The following is an 11068-nucleotide window of genomic DNA, read 5'->3' on the forward strand; positions in this document are numbered from 1 at the left end:
TGTTCCCAAGGGACTGTTTGCTCTTCTAACATGTTTTCATAGCCACTTATAATAAATCATCCCTCCAAAGGAACGAAATTCAGCCTTAAATGAAAAAAAAAATTACATAGTTTTGAGACACAACATACTAAAATCAAAACAAGGAGGGAAATTTCCACCAAAATTGTGGTATCACATACAATTTTGGCTAATTCATTTTCAGTCCCAGCAATGGAATGACGAGGGACTGTAAGTGTTCAGCATGGGTAACATACTGCAAGTGGGATACAATTTTCAGAGAAGTAGCTTATATTTTTTGCATATTCCTCAAAAAAATTAATAATAAAATTATAGTAATATTTACTATACAAACTAAAATAAAATAATACTTTTCCAAAGTATACAAAGCACTTTTCATTCAAAGATTTTAATATGCCTTACTGCTCTGTCTTCAGAGACAGCTTCTGGGTCAGCATACAATCCCTGTTTGCACTGCATGCCCTGGAAAATTGGTCAAAACCTGCCTTCAGTGATGGCAATAGTCTGGATCATTTTGTTCCTGCCCACTTTCCAGTCCCTGCAACACCGCCTGCTTCTTTAAGCACCTCACGTCCATTTGGCCCTTCCCCATCCAATTCAGTTCCAGAAAGATTTTAGCTGTCTCTTAATCTACCAAATGTTTTCCATCCAGTCCAAAGCTATCTGCCATGTGAAATTTCATTAACACAATTTTCAAACTGAGAAGTCACTAACATTTCATTCTCACCTGGTATTAAGAGGCATCACTGCTAAGGTTTGGAGCATTATATAATTCCTAACTCCTAGCATTTATGCAGCTATTAGCTGCTGAAATCATGCCAGAGAGGAAGGGAGTGGGCATGGAGGGAGGGAAAACGGTAATATAGAATGATTTTATCTCAGAGTGTGGGTGTCATCTCATTAAATTTCTTTTTGAAAAATATTTTGATGTTAATTCTGGAAAATCTCTTAGGGCTATGCTCTGCTTAGCAGGGGTTGCTCCACAAGGATAGGAGAGGATGAATCTGTACCTATACCTATAGGAATGGTTCCTATGGCCCTCTGTGGCCTTGTGGTGCCTTAGTAGAAACATGCACTGGCAGTGGAGTAATCAGACCTAGAAAGGAACCTACCCAAGTTCCATGAACCAATTTCAAATGAGCAATGAGCAAAACTGACTCTCTTTCGTCCTTGGCTGAGAGACCCTGGCACCTTCCACAGATTGTGGGGAGAAGCACAGCCCTGAGTGATTTGCCTGAGATCCCAGAGGACACATTTCACAGAGTTAGGAACAGATCATATCTCTCCTGAGCCATAAGTCTACATGTTAACATCCAGGGAATCTTTCCTCATAATCCTCTTGACCCTTTGTCAGACTTTCCTTTATATGTTCATGTCTCCCTTGCACCGAGGAGCCCAGAAGAGGACCCAATACTCCAACTGTGGCCTCACCACTACTTCTCTGTAGTCTTTCCTAAGGGACTAGATTCTCCCAGTGAATATAAATGAGTTAAATATTTTAAGTCTTTCTGCTCCAAGTACTGGTGCTCCTGTAAACCTCCACTAGGGATTTTCATTATGAAAATAGTGAATGTTTGTGACTGTAACAGCTGTGTGGGGAATTTGATGGTTTCTCACATTTTCCCAGGGTAGAATCTCTCAGTTCAGGTACAAAAACTAACATTTTCTTCAGTTCAGTAAAAACAACACATCATGCATTCCTATGCATTCTACAATCTTCTTGCTAGTTTGAGTTAGTTACAGCGTGTCCTCAGGCTACAATTAAATGTCCAATGGTGGCAATTTAGCCATGGCACAGCACAAAACACGGCAGAAACTCAACTGATCTTCACTGCTCTCTGCACAGTATGTAGGGCAGGCATGTCTGCAGCATCAGCCTGAAGTTGTCCTGCTATTCCTACAAGCTGCCAGTCAGGAGAGACAGACAAGGTCTAGCAAATGTAAAATTTAAAAACTGCCCCATTATCTTTTGACCTAAAATGTGCAAAACTTATTAACTACCTGAATATTAAGGAATTGGACCACATGCCAAGGAGGGGAACTTATACAATACAGAAATAAAAAAAGTTAAACAAAACAACCTTAACCTCAAGAGTTTGGTTAAATTTTTCTTTAAATCATAGTTTTAAGTTGTAAGTACTCACCAATCACAGATAATCTGCAAACCCCTATGGGAACATGTGGCCTGACCTGTGTCATGCCAAAGGAGCAGGAGTTTATGAGGAACTTCCATGTCAGTCATAGTGCAAGCATCACCAAGCAAAAGCACCCTGGCCACTATGGGACAGAAGTCAGTTCCTCCAATAACATAGAAACATCTTGCAGCAGAAATTAACAGCATGCAAAGCATGAATTCTGGCCCCCAAGTGTCATAAAGAAGCTATATGTAGAAATCTGACAGTACACAATCATAACATTGGTGTCCAAAAATGCCTAAATGCTGTAGGAGTTGTGTTACAACATCTGCATGAAGATTTACAGAAGAAGGAACAAAACATATTAACAAGATATTTAGTACTGCATGTTCAATAACATAAAGTTGATCTATTTTTGCACTTGCTTTACTCCATGCTTTGGAAAATTATGTCCTTTCAAAAAATATGAAATGCAATGGTGATGCAGTCCTCCTGTTTTTTTTCTCTCATTTCTACTGAAGTCTGAGCACAAGCACAAAGCACATAGAAATTTCTCTCAAAACTAGTAGAAATAAAGCTTAATATAACTTTATAATACTGTGTGGGTTTGTTTCCTCAGTGGAGAAACGTATCAGACTTCAAGGAGTTTATTTCTATAAATATTACTGAGGGAAAAATAAAACTAAGCAAACCAAAATTCCACTAAAGTGTTTGGAAATTCTCAAATTAAATCAATGGAACAGCATTAGATCAAGAGGGAAAGGAATTACAACTCATCTGATGAAAGCCATGTGAACTTCTGTTCAGTTTTTCCACTCTATAAGAGACTAATGTTTCTTCTTTTTTATTCTTGTTTTGTTTTGTTTAACTAGTAGCACCCAATTGTCACATCTTGTTTGTGTCTCTGCCAGAGAGACGCTACAGTACGAGGCTGTGAGAGGAAAATAAAACTCACTTGCCAAGCAATAGCACAATTGCTTCAATAATTGCATGCTTAAGTGAACAACTGCAGGAGTTTACATCTTTTTGAAGGAAGTATTCTCCATCCTTTTATGAGGCTGATCATTACTATTTCAACTGACATGGGACTTTGTTTGGAAGATGAGGAGGCTGCTGTTACATATTTCAGTGAAATGACGTCTCTGTTCAAGGCATGTAGAGTTTAAGGAATTGTGACCCACTGCTGTGCGTGGATTCTGCAGTTCCTCCACTGCTGATTTCGGTCGCACTGCTTACACTACTACTCAGCAACACTCAGTGCTGCTCAGAATATCCCATCTCTGCAACAGATTTTAAGTTATAAATTATGATATAATAAATTAAGAATTTTTTTAAAGGTTGTAGTATCTTTCATTGTTTTATGTTTGCCTTACAGAAGTCTAATTTTTAGAAAATATTCAATAGTTTTTAGAGGTAGATGAGTCAACAGAATTCTTAAAATAATCATCAGCACAGATACATGACAGCACAAGCTGCCCCTGTAAACTTCAAGGTGGGATACAGACTGCAAATGAGGAAAAGCTCTACAAGGTTATCTGACTTATTATAGGAAAAATTAAACCAGTACCTTTGCTATACAGTGCATGGCATAATACTGTTGCATAATATCTCATGTAAATGTTGGCATTGTATTAACTTCTAGTACTGGAGATAATCCATGTTATCATCTGATTACTAAAACAGCACATGAAAGCAGTAATTTAATTTTTTCTTCCAAATATAATCCTGTCACTATTTAGTGATGGACAAGGAGTAGCCATCTGCTCCTTAACTTAATTATTCACAGAGCTTCTTAAAATTGAGGAATCAGCATTTTGAAAAGGGGAAACTCCCTTTCTCCTCTGACCTTCCTCACCCTCTCAGGATTAAACCATTGCAAACAGAATTAAAGTCAGGCCAATAGCATGCATGGGGTTTCTCTAGCTGTTATTTGCTTTGCATTTATTTTCTGTATGAACACCCTCACTTCTTGCAGAGACCAAACTTAATTCTTGACTTCCTGCAGCACAGGACCCACACTCCAGACGTGATTCACCTCACTTCTTCCCTGCACCCATCACTGTTTACCACTAGGGAAGCAATACAATTGACTGACCTGGCACATCCCCCCTCTCTTTAATCACACATCTCCCTTTGGAATGAGTGCAACTGGTCAAAACAGGCATCAATTTGCTGAGGAGCAAACAGGTATCTGCTGCTCTTTGACAAGCTCCTGTATGTCAGCTCTTGGCTGCAGCCCTTACTTCATTAACTTGGGTCTCAGTTTTAGCCCTTTCCTCTGCATACCTCTCATCTCTCCCAGGTCTCAAATTGGATTTGGACCTTTCCCTTCCAACTTGTGCTCTTTTCCTTCCTTGCCCAGCACCTGGGCTGCTGAGCTGATTTTTACAGTCCCGTGCCACCTTTCAGGAAGGATTGAGGCTGGTGATGGAGAAAGAAGACAGGAGGGGAAGAAAGGGCAGGAAAGTGAGGAATGTGGGGAAACAGGGGCAGGGAGGAAAGGAGGCAAGGGAGCAGGGCAGGGAGGAGAGCGGACAGGGAAAGCAGAATGGAGGACGGCAGAGAGAAGATAAGAGAATCAGAGAAGCAGGGCAAGGATGACTGGAGGAAGAAGAGGCAGGATATATAGGAGGCAGGAAGCAGTAAGCAGGGCAAGGAGAGGCAAGGGAGACAGGTGAAGCAGAGGAGGGAGGGGAGGTAAGGGAAGTAGAGGCAGCAGGGAAAATAAGAGAGGCAGGGAACAGGATAAGAAGACAGGGAGGGAGCAGGTCAAATAAGAGGCAGGGGAGGCAGAGAGAAGGGAGTAAGGGCAGGCATGAGGCAAGCAGTGGAGGCAGGGAATATAGAGACAGGGAAGGCAGTGAAAAGCAGAAAGAGGCGGTCAGGGCAAAGAGCAGGTAGACAGCAGGGACACAGATGCAGGAGAGGTAGGTTGGCAGACAGGAGAGGTATGTTGGGAGTCAGGAGGTAGGGCAGTCAGGAAGCTGGGCAGGCAGGAGTCAGCAGCCAGAGCTGGCAGGAGGCAGGGATCAGGAGGAGAGGACAGGCAGCAAGCTGGGCGGGCAGTGGGAAAGAGGCAGCAGGCTGGGCAGGCAAGGAGTCGGGCAGGCAGCAGGCAGAGAGCTTGGCTGGAAGGAGGCAGGAGACGGAGGGAGTAGGGCAGGCAGGAGACAGGGACCAGGACAGGGAAGAGGCAGAGCAGGTGCGGGGGAGCAGGGCAGGCAGTGGGGAGCAGGGCAGGCAGGAGGAGGCAGGGGAGAGCACGGCAGGCAGGGGGGAACAGGGCAGGCAGGAGGAGGCAGGGGAGAGCAGGGCAGGCAGGGGGAACAGGGCAGGCAGGAGGAGGCAGGGGAGAGCACGGCAGGCAGGAGGGGGCAGGAGGGAGCAGGCAAGGAGCAGGGCAGGCAGGGGAGAGCAGGCAGGGAGCAGGGCAGGCAGGAAAGGGAAGCAGGCAGGAAGGGGGAGCAGGCAGGAGGGGGAGCAGGCAGGAAGGGGGAGCAGGCAGGAGGGGGAGCAGGCAGGAAAGGGAAGCAGGCAGGAAAGGGAAGCAGGCAGGAAGGGGGAGCAGGCAGGAGGGGGAGCAGGCAGGAGGGGTAGCAGGCAGGAAGGGGGAGCAGGCAGGAGGGGGAGCAGGCAGGAAGGGGGAGCAGGCAGGAGGGGGAGCAGGCAGGAAAGGGAAGCAGGCAGGAAAGGGAAGCAGGCAGGAGGGGGAGCAGGCAGGAAGGGGGAGCAGGCAGGAGGGGTAGCAGGCAGGAAGGGGGAGCAGGCAGGGAGGGGGAGCAGGCAGGAAAGGGAAGCAGGCAGGAAGGGGGAGCAGGCAGGAGGGGGAGCAGGCAGGAAAGGGAAGCAGGCAGGAAGGGGGAGCAGGCAGGAAAGAGAAGCAGGCAGGAAAGGGAAGCAGGCAGGAAGGGCAGCGGGCAGGGAGCAGGAGGCCGGGCGGGAGCGGCCGAGGCCGGAGCTGTCCGCCCGGCGGTGCTGAAACGCCGCATCCCGGGCCCGGCGGGGCGGGGGAGCGCCGAGAGCCGCCCTGCGCAACCCGAGAGAAGGCAAATCCAAATACCTGCACAGAGCCGGCAGCTGCCGTGGGGCGGCGGGGGGCTGCGTGGGGTGGGTTTTTCCCCCTGTAGATGTCCTTGCTGCTGAGCTGTGTGGGCGAGAAAGATCTCTCGGCTCCCGGGTTCCGGCTCAGATCTCTCTAGAAAACTGAATGAGCGAGCGCCAGCTCCACGGGGCTGTGATTTTTTTTTTTTTTTTTTTTTGGTAGGAGGCGTGTGCGCCAAAGCCTGGGTCCTTCCACTGCCGTCCCCCTGGGTCCTAAGCCCTCCTGCCGCCCGCCCGGCTGCCTCCCGGCGCTCCCGGCACCCCGGGATGCAGGCTGGGAGCTCCGCGCCGCCGCGGGAGGGGTGGGAAGGGGCTGCTGGCGACCGGGAGGGCTTAGCTCGGCGGGCTTCCACCCAGCAGCATTGGCTTCACCGCCTATTTTCTAACATCGCCTCTTTCCCAGCGAAAGTCGGGCAGAGCACAGCTTCCTGCGGCATTTACAGCAGCCATGGAAAGGTGATCTTAATGGGCCGTGTATTGTCCATGGGCTGCCTTAATGAGCATGGCAGCCTGGGTTTAGAAGAGAAGTTTGTCTGGGTCAGACTGCAGGGACTGTCATCAACAGCACTCACAGCAAACGTTTAGTGAAGAATGTGAAAAACAGGACAAGCTTCACCCCTGAACTCTCAGCCCCTCTTCCAAGTACTTCAGGTTCAGGAATTCCCCCAGCAACGTAGTGACTGAGTTTTCAGGATGAATTTGTCCTCCTTGAATTCTCACAGTGTCTCCTAGAACACTTACACATTTCTAGAATGTCCTTCCATAATACCCTTTGATTAGGCCATCTACCTACTTCACAAACTATCTTTCATTAGAGGGATGTGTAAGCTTTAGCTGGTGGTGTGGAAAGAACAGGAAGGGAATTTCTGTCATTAAATTAGGTTCTGAAAATCACTTTCTGTACAAGCCGCATAAGACCTATATTAAACTGTACTTGGAAGACTTTGGGTGATGTAATGACCAAATTCATACTCATCTGCTCCTATCAATACAGTAAATCAAATTAAATGTACCAGCAAAGTGCATTCTTCTTTTGTTATCCCTGTACATTATGGAGCATAATTCCTGGGAATTGGCGGATTAAAGTCAACTGATTTTCTTGGTCTCTTTGCTTTGGACATGTTTCTTGAATCAGTTACTGAAGGATCTTGTGCAGTGAAGAACTAGATGGTAAATGATAAAGAACAAATTCTGCAAAGGAAATGGCTAAATAGAGTAGGATTCTTCAGCACAGAAAAAAAAAAGAGAGGAGTAAGTGTAGATAAAATAGCAGTGTAGTTTTTTTTCATCATTCATAGTATTTCATAATAAAGAGCAGTGTGAGGAAGATAGACCTGAAAAATAGCTCCATATCATTTCCAGTTTTAGGAGTAGGAGAAATTAAACCCACTAGGGTCTAGCTTTGATTCAAACAAAAGGACATACTTCTTCACAAAATATTTAGTGAATCTGTGGAATTCATTTCCACAGGAATTCACACTTCAGAAAATTGCAGGACAGATATGTGGAAGAAAAAGCTATTAAGACCCTTTAAACATGAAGTCATAACCTCTGGTTCAAGAAGACCTCATTCCACAAATTGCTGAAGGCTGGAGTAATATTTGGGAAAGGATCATTATATAAATGCCCTGCTCTTATTGTTCACCTTAACCATCCAGTGCTGATCACTGCTGGAGATAGACACTGGGCTAGATGGAGCTTTGATCTAACCCAGCATCGGCTTCTCTTATATTCTTACATACAAAGTAGACTTTGAGAATGTGAACACAATTGGATTTCTTTCAGCTTTGCTTTCCCTTAAAAGGGGAAGATCCAGTGGTTTTGCTCTTTTTCAAAGAGTGTACATCCAGAGTCACTTGCTTTTTAGAGGAAACACCCCAATATTAATGAGCAAAGGCAAAAAGAATCTGTGGGGAAGATGACTTGTGATTTTAGGATGATTTCCATGAAGAACCATTAATTTAGCCCACAGCATGTGTAAAACTGGAATATGAGGGTTTTGCATCCTATGACCCAACCACATTGACTGGAAGAAAAGAAGCAGAATCTCAAAGGCCAAAAGCTCAAAACTCTCACAAGAACATTTGTCCCAACACTTGATGGAAAAGCATTTCTAGCCACAGGGAAGTTAATACTCATTTAGTAAGTGTCTCATTAGATCATTATTTTCTGCATAGAGATCAGTTTGGAGATAAAAGAATAAGCACTCTGTTTTCATAATCCTGTTCCAAGCTTCCTCTCTTGCACATATGATAAAGATTAATGTACTAGCTACTGTAACTATGCGGTACTTCCCTGGGAATTGTTAATAATATTAAGTGGAATGAACAGGACTCTATAAACCAACTGCCTTAGGCAGTAAAATAAGTTGCCAAATTGGATGTATGCTTAATATTTGGGGATTTAATATTTTTATTCAGTTTAATTGATGCATTTTTTTCCTCCCTTACTGTTGCTGTTAAGTGACCAGTGCCTGCTGAGGCCCTGGATGATTGACATGTACCACAATACTGTGATAGAAGCAGATCTCTAAATATATTACAGCAGGGCCTTATATTGATCCCAGTGCAAATATTCTTAGTTTTCTGTCTCATCACCACTTTATCACTTCTTCATCACTTTCTTTGTACAAAATCTAGTCTGTACTCTGAGACCATGCTCCAGGTCATATCAGTCTTTGCATTGTCCCAGTCATTACACTTCATCTGACATTACATTCTCAGAAAAAAAACAGTGTTGAAGATATAAAATTTTGAGTTTCATAAAGGTATGTCTGGGACATTAGGAACTCCGTTGTTGGTGTGCACAGACTGAAGCTGCCTTTCTCATTTACAGTGTAGAATATACACAGCTAAGGGGAGAAAAATGTGCTGGTTATTACAGTTTGTCACTGAAGACATCAGAACTGACTGCACACATGGAAGAAATAGGTCACTTTGAAGGGGAGGATATTTTATGCAAAAGAAAAGTAAAACAGGACTTTGATATAAAATTTATTCTAAAAAGACCTTTCCTACTGCCAGACCTATTGATACTCTGTTAAAAAAAACAACAACAAAAAAAAACCCAAAAAAACCAAACAAAAACAAAAAACAGGGAGATAACAAACTTGAAAGGAAATGTATATTTTCACCACCAGTTGAAAGGATCCAAGTACCTTAACTATCAAGGAAGCCATGGAAGATCAGAGTAGCTGATTGCTCCATAGTTTAGGCATGATAAATAGTTTCTATTCTCTTTACAGCAAAATATTTTGTGTTCACTCCATTGGACTAGACACACACTCTTTTGCAATATTTTTGACTCCCAAGATGTGCCATGAAACTAGGGGCTAGTCTCAACATTTCTGCATCTCTGATTTTACTCTCTCATTCATACAAAACCCAAAACCATTGAAAAATTTTAATTCATCACCATAAGGAATTAATTTTTTAACCCTAAAAAAAATTCCAAATAAGTGGAAATTTGGTCTCACTCTGCCTTAAGACTGAAACGGAGATATATATTTTTGTAACACAGACATATATTGATCTTCAGCATTTTATATGCTTAGTGTATGTACATGTATATTCCTTAAGCTTGGACCAATTAACCTCATCAGTTGTCTCTTCCAACCTTATTCATTCTGTGATTTTCTGATATAAGAAGGGGAATAGATCCTTGATGCAATTCAGGATATACCTGGTGTCACTTACTTTCTCTATGTGATTTCTCCAATATTAAAAATGTTTTTTTACCCCTTGTGAACAGGGAATTTGAGAAATAATATAGTATTGGATGTTCTTGTAGCTTTAAATTTTCTTTTGTGAACAATTTGCTGCAAGTTTCTAAAATTAACAGTCAATTTTAATAATTAATTGGGAGTTCATTCTTTTTCTCTAATCTACAATTACCATCTGGTTTTATTTCCTTTGAAAGTAACAGTATTAAAGCCCTAGTAGGTTAAAAAATAATAATGCTAAAACTGCTTAGACCCAGTAAATCATTATTCTTAAGGGACAAGTAACTCTTAGATCACAGTTCAGAGGGATTCATGTTTTAAATCCTCCCAGGTTTCCTGAACCTTTAAAATATTTAAAAAATTTATACTCAAGAATGCAAAACATATGCAAATTGATTGTTCGTATGATTTATTTAATGAGAAGGGTCCAGTTTTGCCATTTTTAGTCTTGATGTAGAGAATTCACTCTTTTGCTGAGTTCACATGCAATCACCACTTCTGCCACTCTCAGAATAGCATGTAAGTGGGACATGAGCAAAGCTTTGGCCTCGAGCATGTAGAGGGGTGAAGATGAAATGTTCACAGCTCCATGGGAATTACAGGAGCTGGTGATGAGATCCAACACAGAGCTGGAGGCCAGCAGCAGAATTCAGGTAAAGTCAAGCTCTCAGAACTGTGATCCAGAACTTTCCCCCTCAGCTCTTGCCTGTCTCTGAACCAGTCTAAACCCCAAAGATGGCCTATTTTGGGATTATAAGGTTCACAGTGTAGACCTAGGCTGAGTAGCTTGGTTCTAAGGATCAATCAGCATTCAAAAAACTACAGATATCTCTCTGACATTTGGGTGTTGGAAACGTTGACTTTAGGCCCAGATGTGCTGTTAAATTAAGGCACAGATTTGGACTGTGTCTTCAGTCGTTTTAACTTGGCAGAACTGCTTGTGCTGACTTCAGTGAGATAACTGTGATTTAAATCACCTGGGGACCTGCTTCTACTGAGTTCAGTTACTTAAAAAGTCAGTGCTACTCTGTCTAAACAATAAGGCAGTGTCTTGTTAAAAAACTAAGTGTCCTTTTGCAGAGAGAAATAATTT

At 43.3% G+C, this 11068-nt stretch overlaps 1 protein-coding gene across 1 annotated transcript in view; it reads right to left on the minus strand.

Annotated features, from left to right (window-relative positions):
* CLVS1 (clavesin 1) overlaps positions 1–6686 on the minus strand; it is a 97421-nt gene extending 90735 nt beyond the window's left edge. The window contains exon 1 of the mRNA XM_068187926.1: positions 6214–6686. The gene's annotated coding sequence lies outside the window, so the exon portion shown is untranslated. The remainder of the gene's footprint in view (positions 1–6213) is intronic.
* Between the last annotated feature and the right edge of the window lie 4382 nt (positions 6687–11068).

This window comes from Anomalospiza imberbis, chromosome 1, assembly GCF_031753505.1.
Source record: "Anomalospiza imberbis isolate Cuckoo-Finch-1a 21T00152 chromosome 1, ASM3175350v1, whole genome shotgun sequence".
In the NCBI taxonomy this organism is placed as follows: domain Eukaryota; kingdom Metazoa; phylum Chordata; class Aves; order Passeriformes; family Viduidae; genus Anomalospiza; species Anomalospiza imberbis.